This window comes from Tuber melanosporum, assembly GCF_000151645.1.
Source record: "Tuber melanosporum whole genome shotgun sequence assembly, scaffold_5, strain Mel28".
Classification (NCBI taxonomy): domain Eukaryota; kingdom Fungi; phylum Ascomycota; class Pezizomycetes; order Pezizales; family Tuberaceae; genus Tuber; species Tuber melanosporum.
Window position 1 is genome coordinate 94,781 of NW_003299095.1, and position 17,783 is coordinate 112,563.

A 17,783-nucleotide genomic window follows, 5' to 3' on the forward strand; every position below is an offset into this window, starting at 1 on the left:
GTGATTCCCTTGGGGGTGGGTCCCGCACTTGTAGAGTCTGCGTTTTTGACTACTTGGATATTAGCAACTTTCTTTTAAGCTATTTTTTGGCGAATCTTCCTACCATTTCCTCGTGGAAACCCCCCCGAACAACCAGGGGAAGCTAGACGTTTTGGAAATTTTGAATTAAGTATCCAATAAACTGTAAGTTCTGATATTAGTACTGGTAAAAGTTGAGTTATCAAAACTTACACTTAGGGCAACAATGCCCACTGTGCCCAGGTCCCATATTTGCAATCTTAGGTTGGCTATTTCCGTTCTCATAACTCCGATGGACGTTTTGATTTCATTGATCATTCCTCGAAGCTTAATCTCTCGATTATGTACTTCCTATAATGAAAGTCAGCAGGCTGTGCACTAGATTAAACATGAAAAGAAGACCTTGATGCGATCACCAGAACGCTTTTCCACTCCTCCAAGCCGCTGCCACTACTTCCATTCTTAGCAGTTACGTTAGTAGTGATGGGTAGGATTTTATACCAATTGACTCTTAGTCTTTATCTCCGGAGCGACTTTTGTCCCCTCAGTGGCAAAGTACTTCTTAACCATAGTATGGATACCAGGGAATCGTTTGGTAACCCCGGTGATCCGAAGCGGCCAGTCCGGCCGAAATTCTCGGCGGCGACCAGGCAACCGCCAGGTCGAGTCTTGGCGCGACCTAGGTAAGGCCGCCAGTTGCCCAGGTAGTCCGAAGATATCTATTGACGGCCGGAAAGTTTCCCATTTTTAATCACTCGGAATAGGATATCGTAGGAGCAACATTCCCCCGGTGCTATCCGTCTCGCTTAAGATAAATCTATGTCATCCACTGATGAACCATCAATATACCCGAATATACTGTCTACCCTCAAGACGCTCTATACGGTTTTTCACACAATTTATCATGCTTTACACGGCTCCGGGCACCCCACTTTTCCCCTCCGGAATTGGAACCATATTAGTCTAATAGAATAGTGATCCCTAGTTCGCACCTTGGCAGAATTAATTTTTCTCGTCCTTTGGCGCTAGCTATCACTTTGGCTCTTAACTAGATTTAATTATTTTTACAGTATTTCCCCCCATGATGATGCCTTTTTCTAGCCAGGGTATAATGTATTACAAGTCTAATACCATCATAGTCATCTTAAGGGATGGTCGGGGAGCAGGTTGAATAATGTAGGAGGTATGATAGGCAAAGTGGATGGGAAATATGGAAGAAAAGGTAGAAAGTGGAAAGAATGGAGGGGAGCATGAACCTATCGTCCCGGAGGTGGATTTGGAAGTACTTGTACGATATTAGTACTAGTGGGTGGATATCATGCACCATTGGTGGAGGGGGGTTCCTGTAAGCTAGGGTGGCGGATCGGTGAGTGGAAAAGAAGAGAAAAACAGATAGGGTTCGGGTTGTGCAAGACTAAGCTGAGGGGTGTTGGTTATAGTAGTTGACGGAAGGACGCCGGGAGCTATACACGTGGCTGATAAGGGTAGAACAGAGGAGTATTGTTTTGCAGAATTGATTTGGCTTTCAAGTTGTGCTATGCAGATATATAGCGGATCCTTGTATGATGTTGAAAATGTGGAAATGATTGGGCCGGAGATTATGCGGAATCAAGAGAGAAAGGCTTAGGAACCAAAGAATGTCGGTATTAAGAGAGGAGAAGGTTTGTTGATTGTTCAGTGCAATAAGAGAGATAAAAGGTGTTGAGTAGGGTACAAAAAGAAGAAAGGAAAGAATTACGTGTGGAATTTCTTTCTTCAGCGGTAGAGTATTCAGTATGTATGCACTTTTCCCGAGTGATCATTCATGACAGTGGATATAACCGCCTTAAGCTATCATATTAGCATCCTGCAAGCAGATAAAACCTTGCATGTGAGGTCACAGCACACCATATATATTGCTCAAAATGAATAATTGACCGACTGGCATGTCGCAACCAAAAAAAAAAAACCAAAGCTAAAACTATATAAATCCAACCCCCCCCCCTCCTCACCCCCTACACTCACATTTTAAGATAATTATCCACCCCCGCTCTATCCACTTTCTTTCACCTCACCCTCTAGTTTCACGACAGCGGTATTGAGGTTAGTCCTATTCTCGGGAGCACAAGTTGATTGTTTTTAAGTAACAAACAGCGAAACGACAAAAAGATGGAACACTAAATGAAACGAAGCAAGATGACGATTAGTCACTCTACAGACCCAGGACCCGTATCGTTAACACAAGATTTTGGAAAAGAGGTGGAAGTTCTCTTTCATTCAACACTCTCGCTTGCCACTCGCTCTCTCACTTAACACAACTGCCGAGACTAACTAATGGGAAAAGCCAGGAGTATATATCAATCACAACAGAGGCATTCCCCTGGCTTCCGCCGATCGCCACACATATCCTCCCAAGTTCCCAGTTCCTCAGCACCCCCACAGGCTAACAAATGACGAACAGGATTCATAAGGAAAGACAGGCTTTGTCGAAAAGGGTTCTGACTTGTTCCCCCCCACCCATGAAGTCCTTTTGACTCCCCTGCACCAGTATCCCTTCTGATGGATAGGCCACGCTAAGCGTCTTCCATGCGGCGGCCGGCTTTCACCTCTGTGCGTTTTCCTAGCTCAGCATCTTCACTGCTCTTGCCCCCCCATTTAGCCTTCTCACCGCTCCCCGCCCCTGATCTCCCCCCAAACTTCCTCCGCCCGCCCCGACCCCTTCCCCAGCTTTCCTACCTCCTCATAGCTCCCGCTCAGCAAAAGCACGTCGATCTCCCACCCACCTACCCCCTCCTTGCTTGTTAGAAACAATAACCTTAGAAGCTCCTCCTTTGGCCGTCTGGGGAACACCGTGGGCGGGTGGGCTCTCGACAAACTCCGCATAATTGCTACCAAGTCCCCTCCTTGACAATTCCAAGTCCGGCAAGAAACCCCCTCCGAAAACTTTCTTTAAAGAATACAATATCTAGCTACACCAAGCCGGCACAAGCCTCGGACCGGGGGAAACTTCCCCCGATAATGCGCCCTTTGTTGTATGTATCACCCCCATATTCCAAGTGTATATTGACGAAGCACCACCGAGCCCATATAAGGCTACAACCAATCAGTCCAGCATCTTACCGAAACTGCAGGAACCGGATTCAAAACGGTAACCATAGGTAGCGTGAGTATCGACATGACAATCAATGCACGATTGCCCTGTGAACAAGCCATGGGTTTCGGTAGGCTGTGGCGAGCCTCTCCTACGAAACTCCTACTTCGTGTTCAAGAGTGCCTATATTCTGGGTGAAGCACTTGTGCAGCGAGTTCTTCTTTACCATTAATGATATGAGGACGTGCACGACTGCTGGGTGAATTGTCCAGGGTGCAGAGATTTCTCAAGGGTGGAGAGAGGTTGTGGATGAAGCTTTTGTCGAAGACGTCTTGTGGTGGCGGGATCGGTGGTGAGTGTTTGGGAACGGGAGGTACCGGAAAGGTTATCCTTTGACACTTCCTGCAGGGAATGAATTCCGCCACGTCTTGGTGGGAGACAGGTTCGGGAGGGGTGTCGGCATCCGGCATCGTCCCGGGTGGATAGTTCAGCACCTATTTTTTTCTTTTTGAACGTCTATCTTTTCTTAGGTTATCGAATGGGATTCAGAGCTCCAGAGAGTAAAGATGAAGCTTCTCCCATCTCCGTGAATTGTGAAAGTTTACAACCACGCCAACTGAGAGGAAAGCTGGAATACAGCCCTGTTACTGAGAACGGTCACCATACAATCCTAGGTTAGGCTTTTCCGCAGCATGGCTGGTGCTGGCGCAATGATAAGCGGAAATGTGTCCCGTTTTGTAATCTGGTTTCGGTGTGTAGTTGGTTTATACACCACGGAAACCCCTCAACCGCCCAAAAATTACTCGAGCAAACAAGCTTTCACCCTAAACCTAAACAGAGAGGCGAAGAGTCAATCTTTGGTTGAACACCACTACACTATTACGCAAAGATTTTGCTCTCCCCCTACGAGACCCAACTCAACAAACATTTGTGTAGTTTAAAACCCTCGTGGGGTCAATGACCCTGAATGGAGAGTAAGGAATAGGTATTGTGGGACTGGTTGTGGGACATCGTGAGTTTGGAGAAATTTTGCCGGTATGGCACATTCTTTCTTAGTCAGCTATTAGTCAACCTCTGCCGAGGCAGCATAGTATTTATTGAGGTGTTCAACCCATCGAGAGAGGAAGAACAACAACCGGTGATGAAGGGATTCACTGAGAGAGAGAGGTTTCTTCACTCATTGCTCCATCGAGATTCCTTTCTATCATTGCAATTGCTTTGTAATCAGAACTTGAGAACTGAAAGGTTTACTTCCGGGAAAGTCCCCTTGCCAAAACTCACCAAAGAACGCGTAACCAAACAGGGGTCTCACAGTATCCAGCTGTCGTGCCAAGTAGTGATGGCCACGATCATGCTCGAGCAGAGAATTTGGCCCGTACTCGAGCATAAAATGGGCTCGAGCACACCAAAACTTTATGCTCGAGCATGATCGTGGCCATCACTAGTGCCAAGGGTTTAACCAAGATCCAAAAGCGGTAGTCCAGAAAATCAAGGATAGGGAGCCTGCTATTGGATGCATGGCGGCGTTTATTGCGAATAAATATATGATAGATTCATTGTGTTGGAAATTGAGGAAGACAGACAGGATAAAACCGGTTGTAGTTGCAACAGTAATGACTGAAAGGTGGGTTTTACGCAGTGGATAGAGTTGGCTCCGATGGTAATGAGGGAATCTCGTATTCTATGTGTGTGAACAATAGAGAACGAGGAGTGAGGAGAGTTTCATACAAGAGGTGTGGAGTGGAGTTGAGATGACTTCTTGAGAAGGAAAGAAAGGAAATGCAAGGAAAGAAATAGGGAGGTGAAAACTTTTCACTGCTTACGCGTCCCCACATGAGAGGTACGCACACCACCGTAGTTTCCAGCTACAGGTACTTAACTGCCATTTTCAACAGACAGCGAGTCCACCCTATCGAGTGATACTATGTGATCCCAAGCTCGGACCCCGGTTCTCGGTCCGAATGAAAGTGATGACGCTCCGGTATACTACCTTTATAGCCCAGAATACTATACTATATTCCGGTCACACACCGCTCAAACCTGAAAACGAGCGATGGCCAGTGATGAGCCTGAGCCATTTCGATACCATCAGAGATCTAAGGTGATGCGACTAACTTTGGAGTCGCCATCCCATAAAAATTATATCTACGCAAGCCAAGAAACTAGGCACCCATCTTCCCCATATACCATACCCTTTTACAGTCACTGGCGGTGTTGCTCGTGTCTCAATAAGTTATACAACCGGACTATGTTGGAAACAAAGGCACGGAAAATTGAGCATTGCTTCAACTCCGCAAAACTAATAATACCACACAATTTTCAATAAGGAACTACACTATGAGGAACGAAACCCAGGTTGTAACTAGATATAATGACTCATAACATCCAGCACCAGTATAGCGAGTGTCATTACCCTGCCAAAGGCCGCTCGATAACTAAGCTGTGGCGATTTCTGAAAGGTAATGGCTACACCAACGAAACGAAACGCTTAGGGCCGGTTTTGGCAAAGACTCTGCAACCGTTCTCCATACAAAATGACCGTTTCAAAACGGAAGGAAACGGAAGGACAAGCATTTTTGTACTTATGGGGAACGGTCGCAGCCCTGCCAAACAGGCCCTGATGCAAGTGTTCAACCAGTGGCTGACTCATCACTTCCCGATTCGGGATTTGGGGGAGAAATTTGAGCGGATTCCTGGTGTAGAACCAACTACACCACAAAACCGCATTAGGATGTTCCACGAGCACCCACCTATTGTAGGGCATTGAAGGAGGCGAGTCACACCGGGTTAACTGTAGGTAACTTAATTCCCGGTAACTGGCGGAGGTTGCAGGACACTAGTCTACCGCCTGTCTCACTCCAAATTTTCCGAGATCTCCTTACAAGAGTTCCCATAATTTTCTGCCTCCACAACATTCCTCGCGTATCATAATTTCTTTCAAGATCTCCACATCACGGAATAATGGTACTGGATTCGAGCTGAACATTAATACTTTCCACAATTCTGGGTTTCGGGCCTGCACAGCATCTCTCCGCCAAGAAAAAAAAAGGCATTGCCAAGGCCTTCCACCCCATTTCATTCACGTGGTATCATTATGAGCCCCCCACCCATCCAACCCATTCTTTTCTTTCCCACCGCCTCCTGAGCTCCAATCATCCTCACGCCCTAACACCCACAATTTCTAACTCTTTCCCAACATTTGCCTTTCCACCTCTCCCATCTGATAGCTACATCCCTGCAGGAGGTTTCACAATCTTTTAACTCTTGCACCATGCTGATGGCCACTGAAGTGGCTCGATGCATTGCGGGGTTTTCTCGTGCTTCACTTAGCTCCGCTGAAACCCTAAAGAGGGGATTGGCAGCACAGCTGTGCCACAGATTCATCTCTTCAAGCGGAAAGGATAGGGAGGCTGCTGTAAATGTGGATCTCGAGAAGCGACAAATACACACAAATAATTTCATGAAGAAGACTAGACTCAATCCCATGGAGGTGGGGAATAGTCTGATGGCAGGTATGATGATGTCCCCTTTTACCGGTTCTTCACTCTCTGCCTTCCATTTCGTATTTCGCCCGGGATGATTAGGAAACTAACAGCAATGGCAAACAGGTATTGTCAAGCAAACCGCATTAATAAATGTTGGATCTCAACCAATCTGTCTTGACATGCAAGCTACAACATCTACGGTCCCTCGAGTGCTCAATGCTATACTTTCCGCTTATACCAGTCTATTCGGAAACTCCGATTCATGCACGCATACCTATAGCCGGGAAACAACGATTGTGATTGATGTTGTACGTCAGCAGGCTGCAAAGCTCCTTGGAGCCCATCTGAAGATCATAATCACCCCTGAAGCGACAGAGTCTTACAATCTTTTGATCAAGAGTGTGGCAACCCATGGTGCACACTCCGTGGGCAACACTCCCATTGACACCTGCAAGTGGAATGACGGCTTAGCCAGCAGCCTTTGCCGCAAGGTTTGTGGATCAAAGGATATCGGGGCCCTTATCACTCACCACCGACCAAAACTCAGGTTTGACCCACTCATCTCCGGCAGTGGTCAAGAACGTCGTCTTCATCGTGGAACTCATGCACACTCCCTCGAATTTGCGTTTGGAGAACCCTGGAGAATTTCCCAAGAGGAGAATGAGGTATTCCTCCCCTGCCTACTTGTCCTGCATGTAGGCGACTAAAATTAATGTAAAAACTAGTATACATGCACATCAAACCCTTTCTTTCCCAAGAACTCAACCTGCTTCTCTACCATGCAGGACAACAACTACGTACACAAACGTTATCACCACAAACAACCCAAACAATTCACTAGTAAGTTGGAGGATGTTTATAAATTTGGCTATTAGCACATATACTAATGGGCCATTGATTGGTGGGCAGGGACCTTGCGGACAATAGGTTACCGCAAGGCAGATGTGAAAATGCTAAAGCCCAAGGCCATTGCTAATCATTCCCGAATGAGAATTCGGAAGGCCGACTTGAGTGGTAGGTTTAATGCAATGTTTGGGTTTTGTTATTACATCAATAGTAATAAGTTACTATGGCTGGGTAGAAGCTCCTAATACCGAGGCAAACGATAACACCAGAAAAAACTGGAGGAATCTTAAGGGGGCCACTTCGTATTCAAAAATGACAATCTTCGAAGCCGAGAAGCGGTTGGGTCTTAGATTGGACTTACGTGGAATTCCGGTCAAGCAGATGCTAGAAGGGAAGCGTACTTTATTGGTACCCCGCACTATAATGAAGTTGAAGAGGAAAATCTATCGAGACTTGGTAGATTACATAGCAGCTGGGGGATACCCAACGGAGGCCAACGCGTACTTTAAAGAGACCAACATAAACGACGCTGTAGCCTTTATAATCTATCCTATTGTTGCTGAGTATACACGTAATACTAGGCAAAATATACGCTTAGTGCGAGAGATGGAAATTACCTCGATTGATTCTACTACTCGTGGTAGGGAGGAATTCATTGTGGTGGACTACATATCGTACGACCGGATGAGATATGTTTTAGTTGTTGAAGCAAAGAAGACTGCTCTTGGGCAAGCAATAAAGCAGTGCTTTCTCTCCCTAAAGGACATGCGAGATTATAACGGTGGCGGAACTGTTTATGGCTTTGTCACGCAGGGAGATGGTTGGAGAATGATCTCCTTTGACGGGACCTTCACGTTGAGTGAGAAGATGGAGATACTGTTCGACACTATGGACAAGGACAAGGGAAAATGGATGGCAGATTATTCTATCCTTGTTGAATGTTTTAATGTTGCCTTGAGCAATGGAGGGAAGGACCCTGTTGAGGTTATTTGAGGAGATAATTCTGTTTACCTAATCCTGGACCCTTGTTTTGGGGAAGAATATATCCTCTTCGTCGTTTTCGTTGCCTAGTTTAGATGTTTTTCCCCCTTCTTTCTTGCTTGATTTCTTGCGCTCTTGGCTGTCCTAGGACCGGATCGTCATTCTACTACACCACTTTCTGCTACCTGATTTGTCCTTTGCTCTTCTCCTCCCGTTCTGAGGTTACTATTAATTACTCCACTTGATTTCACTGATTTTTTGCGCTTTAGATATAGCTTTTCTGTAGTTGTAGTTGGAATGCGTAGCATATCTCTCCTTTACCCATTTCATACATTCAAATTACATCATTCTGTTCCTAGTGGACCACCTTTCAGAAATCAGGGTTCTTGTTCTTTTGTTTTATGGAAATAGCTTGGTGGGGAGAATTGTGAAAAAACAAAACACTTACCTGCAGTGCAGGTGTGGTTCGGTAATGTGATATGCTAGGACAATTACTTGCGTCCTTTTTGGCTTGCATTTTCTAGCTCACTGGCTGGCGTTGGCGTCTTCCCACCCAACTAGGATTTTCACAACTCCCTTAGGTCTATGGGCAACAACATGTGAGAGCAATGTTTGGTCGCAGTTATGCGTCTCGTCAGGGTTGACCTCTTCCAACCCACGTTACATTTTCCTCACTTCCTCATGTTCATTATGAGCAGCTGAGGCAAGTGGCGTATACCCCTAAAAATCTCCTTCACAGGTATCAGACTCCAGCCTTAGCTTCAGAATAAACGATGTCCTGCACTACAGGAGGTTCGACTGCACGTGGACTCCCCTATGCCGAGGAGAATATTTCAGACAGGGCGTCACTCGTATCAGGGGATGGATCTGTGGAAAGGCCTGGACTTGCCAAGAATTCAGATACTCAATAAACTTCTACTATTCTTGAGTGAGGCCTACTAAAGATATCTGGATCAGTAGAAATATACGCTTAGAAAGAAAGGCGGATCAGTCGCATAGTTGATGCCTCCTTGTTTAGTACAATAAGCCCTTAGCAGCAATCTACCATTATTGCAATTGAAGGAATGGTGGTCCACAATTCCAATTCTCGCCCATCTATGCAAAGAAGCAGAATAAGTGTGAGATGACTATTCCCTTGAACTGGACTAATACTCTAATGTCGGATATTGATGCGGACGTGTTTTTCACTGTGATGATGCTGAGGCTGCATGCTCAGTGCTTGACTTCGCTGATCGCGCTGCGGGAACGGTTGGGCAGCGATTGGGTGCTCGGCCGGGATGGGGCGGAGCAGGGTGTTAAGAATGTACTTGATATGGGGGGTGGGGGCGGTCTGGTACTTGCATGGCAGAGTATTGGAAGCTCAAGAGGTGAGAAGGAAGGATGGGTTTCCAGAGAAAACAGGTAAGCTGCCACCTGGCTCGGGTGGGAAGGATGTGCCAGTGGTAAGGTAGATGAGTGGATTGTGGGCTGTGGTTGTCAAGACTCTTGGAGGATACTCTGTTTATTCCTTGAGTGCCGGATATCTATTTCGAAGACCAACACTACATCCTAGGCATCCCGTAGAGAAGAATAAGGATTTGTCGAGAAAAACCCACGACTCGATCATTACTATAAATAGAATCCTCTCGATAGGGAAGTCGTTTTTCTGCTGCGAAACCTTGGAACAAATCTGGCCACACCTAAATCTGATGGTGGCATCCTTTCGATCAGGGAAGTGGTCACGTCAATGGGCTCCAAGACCATCGCTAATGTCTGCTCCATTATCCTTGTGGGCTGCATCAAGGATGCTGGCGAAGCTTTCCAATCCCCCCCGACCAAGACTGCCGGTGGTTCCACCAATCCCACTATTGAAAAGGAGCCCAGCACTACAACTGTCCCATGCACGGACCAAGAACAATGCCCTTGCTCCCCTCCGGCCTTACAGACGGCACTAACCACAAAGACCACTATCCCTCCTCGTAGCGTTATGAGCACCCCGGCTATCAGCAGAGACTCATGGATGTGTCATCCAAAAAGAAAAAAAAAGAACCATGAAGATGTCCTGTACTCGTGTGTCGCCTTCCATCGTGGTGTTGACCGCTGCCCTGACACGAAGGACAGGATTAACCCAACAATGGACCACTTTGACATAAACCCCTTCGATGGCGAACCCGACACACCACTTCAGAGCCTGTACACAATGCAACAACCCGGCAATTACAGTTTGACCCTCCTGCGCATGATACTCCCGCCTATCAAACGCGACTCAAACATTATACTCGACTTGTGTACTCCGACGGGCTCCCTAGAATATTCGGTTGTTCCCAAGAGCTATGGGAAATTGGAGTACAGAGATGCGAGATATAGCGGTTTGGGTGATCACGGGGCGCTTGGAGTGAAAGCTTGAACAAGCCGAAACATAAATATTTGTGGCGGCAGCAGGATGACTATATCAAAGGGAAGATGGCGGCAAGGCCTCAGAGGTAGCAGGGGGCTAGGGAGAGGAATCACGAAATGGTTAAGGTGCACAAGGAGAAGAAGGAAAGGGGGCTGCAGGAGAAGGTAATGGCGGGAACAGGGAATGGGAAGATGCTCGAAGAAGCGATTAGGAGGCATAGGGAGAGGAGGGGAATGATGCAGCCACGGGCGTAAACACAGAAAAAGGAGTAGGAGGCTATGAGAGGGGGGTGAAACCGCAGTTTTGCACTCGCAATGCAACCAAACTTTCATATCTTGAGTGTGGACCACCGGTGGGTGGGGTGCATATACAGGGCTTCAGATTTTATGTAAATTATTTACCAAGACCCAAAAAACGTTATCCGCAGCAACTATTGGTGGTATCATTCGAAAAGGTCGAGTGACGTTGAAAAGGTACCACCACCCCACCATTCCCAAATTCATTAACCTCTTCTATCACCCGACAAGCAGTTGTGGGAATGGGGGGATGTTTGCCAGTGCATTAATGGTACTAGGCCCTCCTGGGAGTACATAGGCTAGTGTTTTTGACGGTGGGCCCACTGGAGATGGCAGCTTTGGCAATCTTTTGCTAAGGGTTGGAATGTTGTCGTGGGGATCTCTCCCTTGGAATATTCTACAATATTATTAAATTTGCTGGGTTTTCTATATATTCCTGCGCTTGGTTAATACTAGCCCGCGGTCGTCTACCGGGACTCTACCCAGCCAGAGCCGGCCCAGGGCCTTTGCGATGCATGGCTTGACAAATAGGTATTTGCTGAGAGATGTTTTGTGATTTTGATGAATGTAGTAATCAAAGCAAGGAAGGGGTGGCACTAGTAATAGATACTGCGCCCTCACATTGGAAATCCGAATCCATTGCTGAATGAATATGACGAATGGAGGACTATCCGTCTGCATCTGAATACTTCCGCTGGCCTTAAATGTTATTCTAGGCACTGGGAATGGTCCACTGTAACTTTTGTCAACCTGCTCTAGTGCCTCTAGTACCGGGGTTCGGATCTCGTCTATACATTCTGTTGGGCTCTAACTTACTCCGTACGGGATTGCCTTTGGGCTCTGGGGGAACGTACTGGGTTTCCAGGGGTGAGCAAAAGTAGAGTAACAGTCTGGGGAGGGGTTGTGCAGCTCAGCCACTATGAATAGCGGGCTTAGTAGGTGGGAAGTCTGTGTTTTTCACTGGTAACTTGGTGTAGAATACAACTACTCACTCGTACACCATGAAACAGCATTAGGATACCCCCGAGCACCCGCCTATTGTAAGGCATTGAAGGAGGCTAAGGACACCGCATTAACACTAGTCGGGTAACTTAATTACCCGTAACTTAAAGGAGGTTGCAGGATCCTACGAGTACTCGAGTACTGCCTGTCTTACTCCAAATTTTCCCAGATCTCCTTACAAGGGTTCCCTATAATTTTACACCACAAGATGCCCTGCGTGTCATAATTCTTTTCTAGATCCCAACATCACAGAATATGGGTACTGGTACTGGATTCCAGCGAACCTTCCAGATTTCGACCCTGTCACACACCATCTCTCCACCTGTGCAAAAAAGTCGTTGCCAAGACCTGCCACCCCTCTTTTTTCATCACTATGATACCGCAACCCTTTTTTTCACCCCCCCGACACTTCCGCAGCTCAACAAATCCACACTGCTACCCACAATCTTTAACTCTTTCTCTGACATTTTACCATTCCACCGCTGCCATCTGGGAGCCACACCCCTGCAAGACATTCTACAATCTTTTAATTCTTACACCATGACGACGGCCGCCAAGGTTGTTCAATGCATCGCGAGCTTCTCTCGCGCTTCACTCGGCCCTGCTTTAGTGCTACAGAGGGGATTGACAGCGCAGCCGTACCGCAGATTTATATCTTCGAGTGGGAAGGAGGTTAGGAATAGTCTGACGGCAGGTATGATGATGTCACCTTTTACTGGTACCTCACTCTCCGCCTTCCATTTCGTATTTCTCGCAGGGCGATTGGGAAACTAACGGCAATGGCGAATAGGTATTCTAGAGCAAACCATAATAATAGACGCGGGATCTCAACCAATCTACCTTGACAAGCCTACCAAGCATATCATTACATCGCAGACGGAGCATATGTGTGTGTTGGATTCGTGCAGACATTTGCAAGACGAGGGATATAATTACAAGTATCTCCCCATCAAGAACAACGGCTTGATCGATCGGGAACATTTGGAGAAGGTGATCTGTCCGGACACAGCGCTGGTTTCATTTATGATGGTGGATAATGAGATTGGGGCCATCCAACCGATGGAGGAGATCGGGAAGATGTGTCGCAAGAGTGGAGTCTTCTCCTGCACCCATGGTACGCAGTCCGTGGGCAACATTCCCGTCGACGTTGGCAAGTGGAATGACGACTTGATGAGTATCTCGGGCCATAAAGTTTATGGACCGAAGGATATCAGAGCCCGATATACTGACCACAGACCAAAAGTCAGGATCTACCCGCTCATGTCTGGCAGCGGTCAGGAACGTGGTCTTCGCAGTGGAACTCATGCACACTCCCTAGCGTTTGCTATTGGAGAACCCTGCAGAATTGCCCAAGTGAGGAATGAGGTATTCCCCCCTGTCCACTTGTCCTGCCTGTAGGCGACTGAAATTAATGTAAAAACTAGTATACATGCACATCAAACCCTTTCTTCCCCCAGAACTCAATCTGCTCCTCTACCATAGAGGGCGACAACTTTATATACAAACGCTATCGCGACAAACAATCCAAACAATTCACTAGTAAGTTGGAAGATGTCTATACATATGGTTATCAGCACACATACTAATGGGCCATTGATTGGTGGGCAGGGACATTGTGGACAATGGGTCACCACAAGGCAGATATGAAAACTCTAAAGCCCAAGGCCACCACCGAAGATTCTGGGGTGGGAGTTCGGAAGGCTAACTTGACTGGTAGGTTTAATGGAATGTTTTAAGTTTTGTTATTACATCAATGCCAATGAGTTACTAATGGCTGGGTAGATGTTCCTAATACCAGGGCGGACGATGATACCGATAAAAACCGGAGAAACCCTGAGTGGGTCGCTTCATATTCAAAAATGACGATCCCCCAAGCCAAGGAGCAGTTGGGTCTTAGATTGGACTTACGTGGAATTCCGGTCAAGCGGATGCTAGAAGGGAAGCGTACTTTATTGGTACCCCGCACTATAATGAAGTTGAAGAGGAAAATCTATCGAGACTTGGTAGATTACATAGCAGCTGGGGGATACCCATCAGAGGCCAATGCTGACTTTGAAGTGGCTAACATAAACGACGCTATGGTCTTTATAATCTATCCAATTATCGCTCAGTTCAAACGTGAGACCAAGCGGGAGCTACGCTTAGCGCGAGAGATGGAAATTACCTCGATCGATTCCAGGACTAGTAGTATGGAGGAATTTGTGGTGATGGACTACATATCTTACGACCGGATGAGATATGTTTTAGTTGTTGAAGCAAAGAAGGCCGCTCTTGGGGAAGCAATAAAGCAGTGCCTTCCCCCCCTAAAGGACATGCGGGGTTTTAACGGCGGCGGCACAGTTTATGGCTTTGTCACTATTCGTGATGGTTGGAGGATGATCTCCTTTGATGGAGAACTCAAGATAAGTGAGAGGATTGAGTTACCACTTGAAACTATGCATGAGAACATGGATCAATGGATGGCAGATTATTCCATCCTGGTTGATTGTTTGAATGTTGCCTTGAGCAATGGTGGGAGGGACCCGGTTGAGGTTGTTTGAGGCCATAATTTGTTTTGTCTCATCCTGGACCCTAGTTTTCCGGAAGAAGATTTCCTCTTCTTTGTTTTCCGGAAGAAGATTTCCTCTTCTTTGTTTCCTTTGTAATCATCGTTCTGGTGTTTTTTCCTCTTCTTCCTTGCTTCATTTCCTATGCTTTTAGGTTTGTTGACCGAGCGGCGGCGATTGGGTGCTCAGGCGGCATGGGGGGAAGCAGGGTGTTAAGAATGTGCTTGATGCAGGGGGTAGGGGCGCTCGGGTAATTGCTTGGCAGAGCATTGTCCAAGCGGAAGAGGAGAGACGGAAGGATAAGCTTTTAGAAAGAATAGGGAAGACGCCACCTGGCCAAGTGGGAAGGAACTGTCGGCCGCGAGTGAGAGGAGTGGATTGCGGGCAGTGGTTGTCGAGGCTCTTGGACGATACTCTGTTTATTCCTCGAGTGCCGGATAACTACTTCGAAAACCTACACTACACCATGAGCGCCACGGTAGAGAAGAATAAGGCTTAGCCGAGAAAATCTTACTATCTGATCATTGCTACAAGCAGAATCCTCCTGATAGGAAAGTCGTTTTTCCGCCGCCAAACCATTGACCAACTCTGGCCGCACCTAAATCAGAATGGCGGCATCCTTTCGATCTGTGAAATGGGCACGACGATGGGCTTCGGGGCTGTTGACTACGCCCGCTTCACCATCCTAGATGACTGAATTAAGGACGTTGGCGAAGCTTTTCAACTCCCCCCCGACTAAGAATGCTGGTGGCCTTGCCAACCAATGGAAATGGAGCCCAGAGCTGTAACCACCCCGCGCACGAACCAAGAGCAACGCCCTTGTTCCCCTCTGGCCCCACAGAGGGCGCCAGCCGCAAAGACTACTGCCGCCTCCCCCGGCACTATGAGCACCCCGGCTATCTGCAGAGGCTCATGGATGAGTCATCCCTCCAAAAAAAGTACAGTGTCTCGTCAGAAGTGTTCGTGATTATCTTACTAAGCAACCTCACCAAAAATGCCACCTTGTCAACTGCCACTTTGCTGATCACACGACCGTATGATACCTGCCCCATACAATATTTACACTATGATACCATGATCCTCCATTCGAATAATTCTTTAATTTTAATTTCCTCTGAATTTTCAATGGTTAACCGATCCAGATATACATCAAAGCGAAAAAAACAAAACTCAAAGACCACTCGAACTGAAATAACCAATGTGGAAAAAGGCATGATTATCAGATTTTTCCACTGCCTCCGAAATATTGCTCTGGTTGCTCAAATTATTGGCCAACCATGGTCAACTATTAAAACCTTCCTTACTTGTGCATGTGAGCGTCTATCCTTGGATAATATTCCTTGTCCCTGTCACACACACGTTCTTAGCAAGTAACAGCATTGCACAATCATCTGGGCTGCCAAATCCAACCAGAAAATGACTAGATCAGATTTCAGGGATAAATATGCACTGGGTGTTTCTCTGTCTACTGGTTGGTACCCATTTGAGCCTGATTGATAGAACATGATTCTTTAACAAATTTATAGTACATAGAGTACTCAGAGATGCCAATATTAAGAAATGGCTAGCCAAGCCAAAACTCAAGCTCAAAGCTGTCCATATAGCTAAGAGACTAAGAAGGGCTACAGCTCATAAGAATTGGACAGCTGAGGATTTTGAGAGAGTCATCTGGAGTGATGAGTACAATGTGGAGAAATCGAGAGATCCAAGACAGTAATGGGTTTTCAGAGAATCTGGGGAACAGTAGCGTGCACACTGTATTCACCCAAAGGAAAAGGATAAGGATATTTTGCTTATGGTATGGGGGTGCTTTTGGGGTAAGAGAAAAGGTCCTTTGGTTCCTATTACTCAAAATATCAACAAGACCAGGTATGTTAGACTCTTAAGAAGACATCTTTTTCATGTAATTTATCAAATGATTTCCTTTGGTATGCAACTTGAAGATATTCTTTTTCAGCAAGACAATGCTCCTGTTCACAATGCTTGTAGTGTTATGGAATGGTTTGAATGGAATTCCATTGAATTAGTAGAACACCCTCCTTACTCCCCTAGTTTAAATTCTATTGAGCATGTATGGGCTGAGCTTAAAAAGCGATTACACCAGTAGTATTCAAGGATTGGAGATACCCAAGGAGGAAAAGAAGCTGTTAAGAAGAGGCTTGCATAAGTATTACCTTTGGTTTGGGAGACAATTCCTGAGGAGTTTTTTGAAAAGTTGTGGAAATCAATGCCTGATAGAGTAGCTGCAGTATTGGAAGTAAGGGGAGGTTATACAAAGTATTGGCTAGCTTTATTTATTATTACTTTACTCTAAAATATACATAGCAGATCATTGATCATGAAGAGTTGATCGTTGAGAGGTGGTAGTTGAGGGTTGATCGTAGACTCACAGGCGCGTGAGCGTGAGCGCCGTTGACAACCCCACTCCACGGTCCCATGGCGCAACCGCAATTAAACATGTCTCAGATCACGAACACTTCTGACGAGGCACTGTATGAAGATTAGAGTACTCATATGTCACCTTCCGTCTTGGTATCGACTACCCCGCCGACACGAAGAACAAGATTAACCCAACAACTAACGACTTTGGCCTATCCCCCTCCGACGGCGAACCCAACACACCAATTCAGAGCCCGTACACAATGCAACAACTCTACAATTACAGTTTGGCCCTCATGCTCATTATACTCCCACACATAAAACGCGGCTCGCGAAGAGCCTCGGGAAACTGGAGTACAGAGATGCGAGGAATAGAGGGTGGGGTGATCTCTGGGCGCTTGGAGCGGAAGCTCGCACAGGCCAGAACATAGAGTTCTGTGGTAGCAGCAGGAAGACTATGTCAAAGTTGGTCGCCATCAGGGACCCCGTGAGGGCTATTGTCAAGGATAAGATGACCACCTTTCTGGGGGCGAAGAAGGCCGCAAGGCTTTTGGGGAAGCGATATGCTAGGGAGAGGAATCTCGAAATGGTTAGGGCGCACACGGAGAAGAAGGAAAGGGGGCTACAGAAGAAGGCAATGGCGGGGAAGGGGACCGGGGGGATGCTCCGACAAATGGTTAGAGTATGTGGAGATAGGAGTGGAATGATGTAGCTGTGGGTGCAAACACGGAGAAAGGGGTAGGAGGAGACGAAAGGGGGGGGTGCAATCGCAATTGTGTGCTC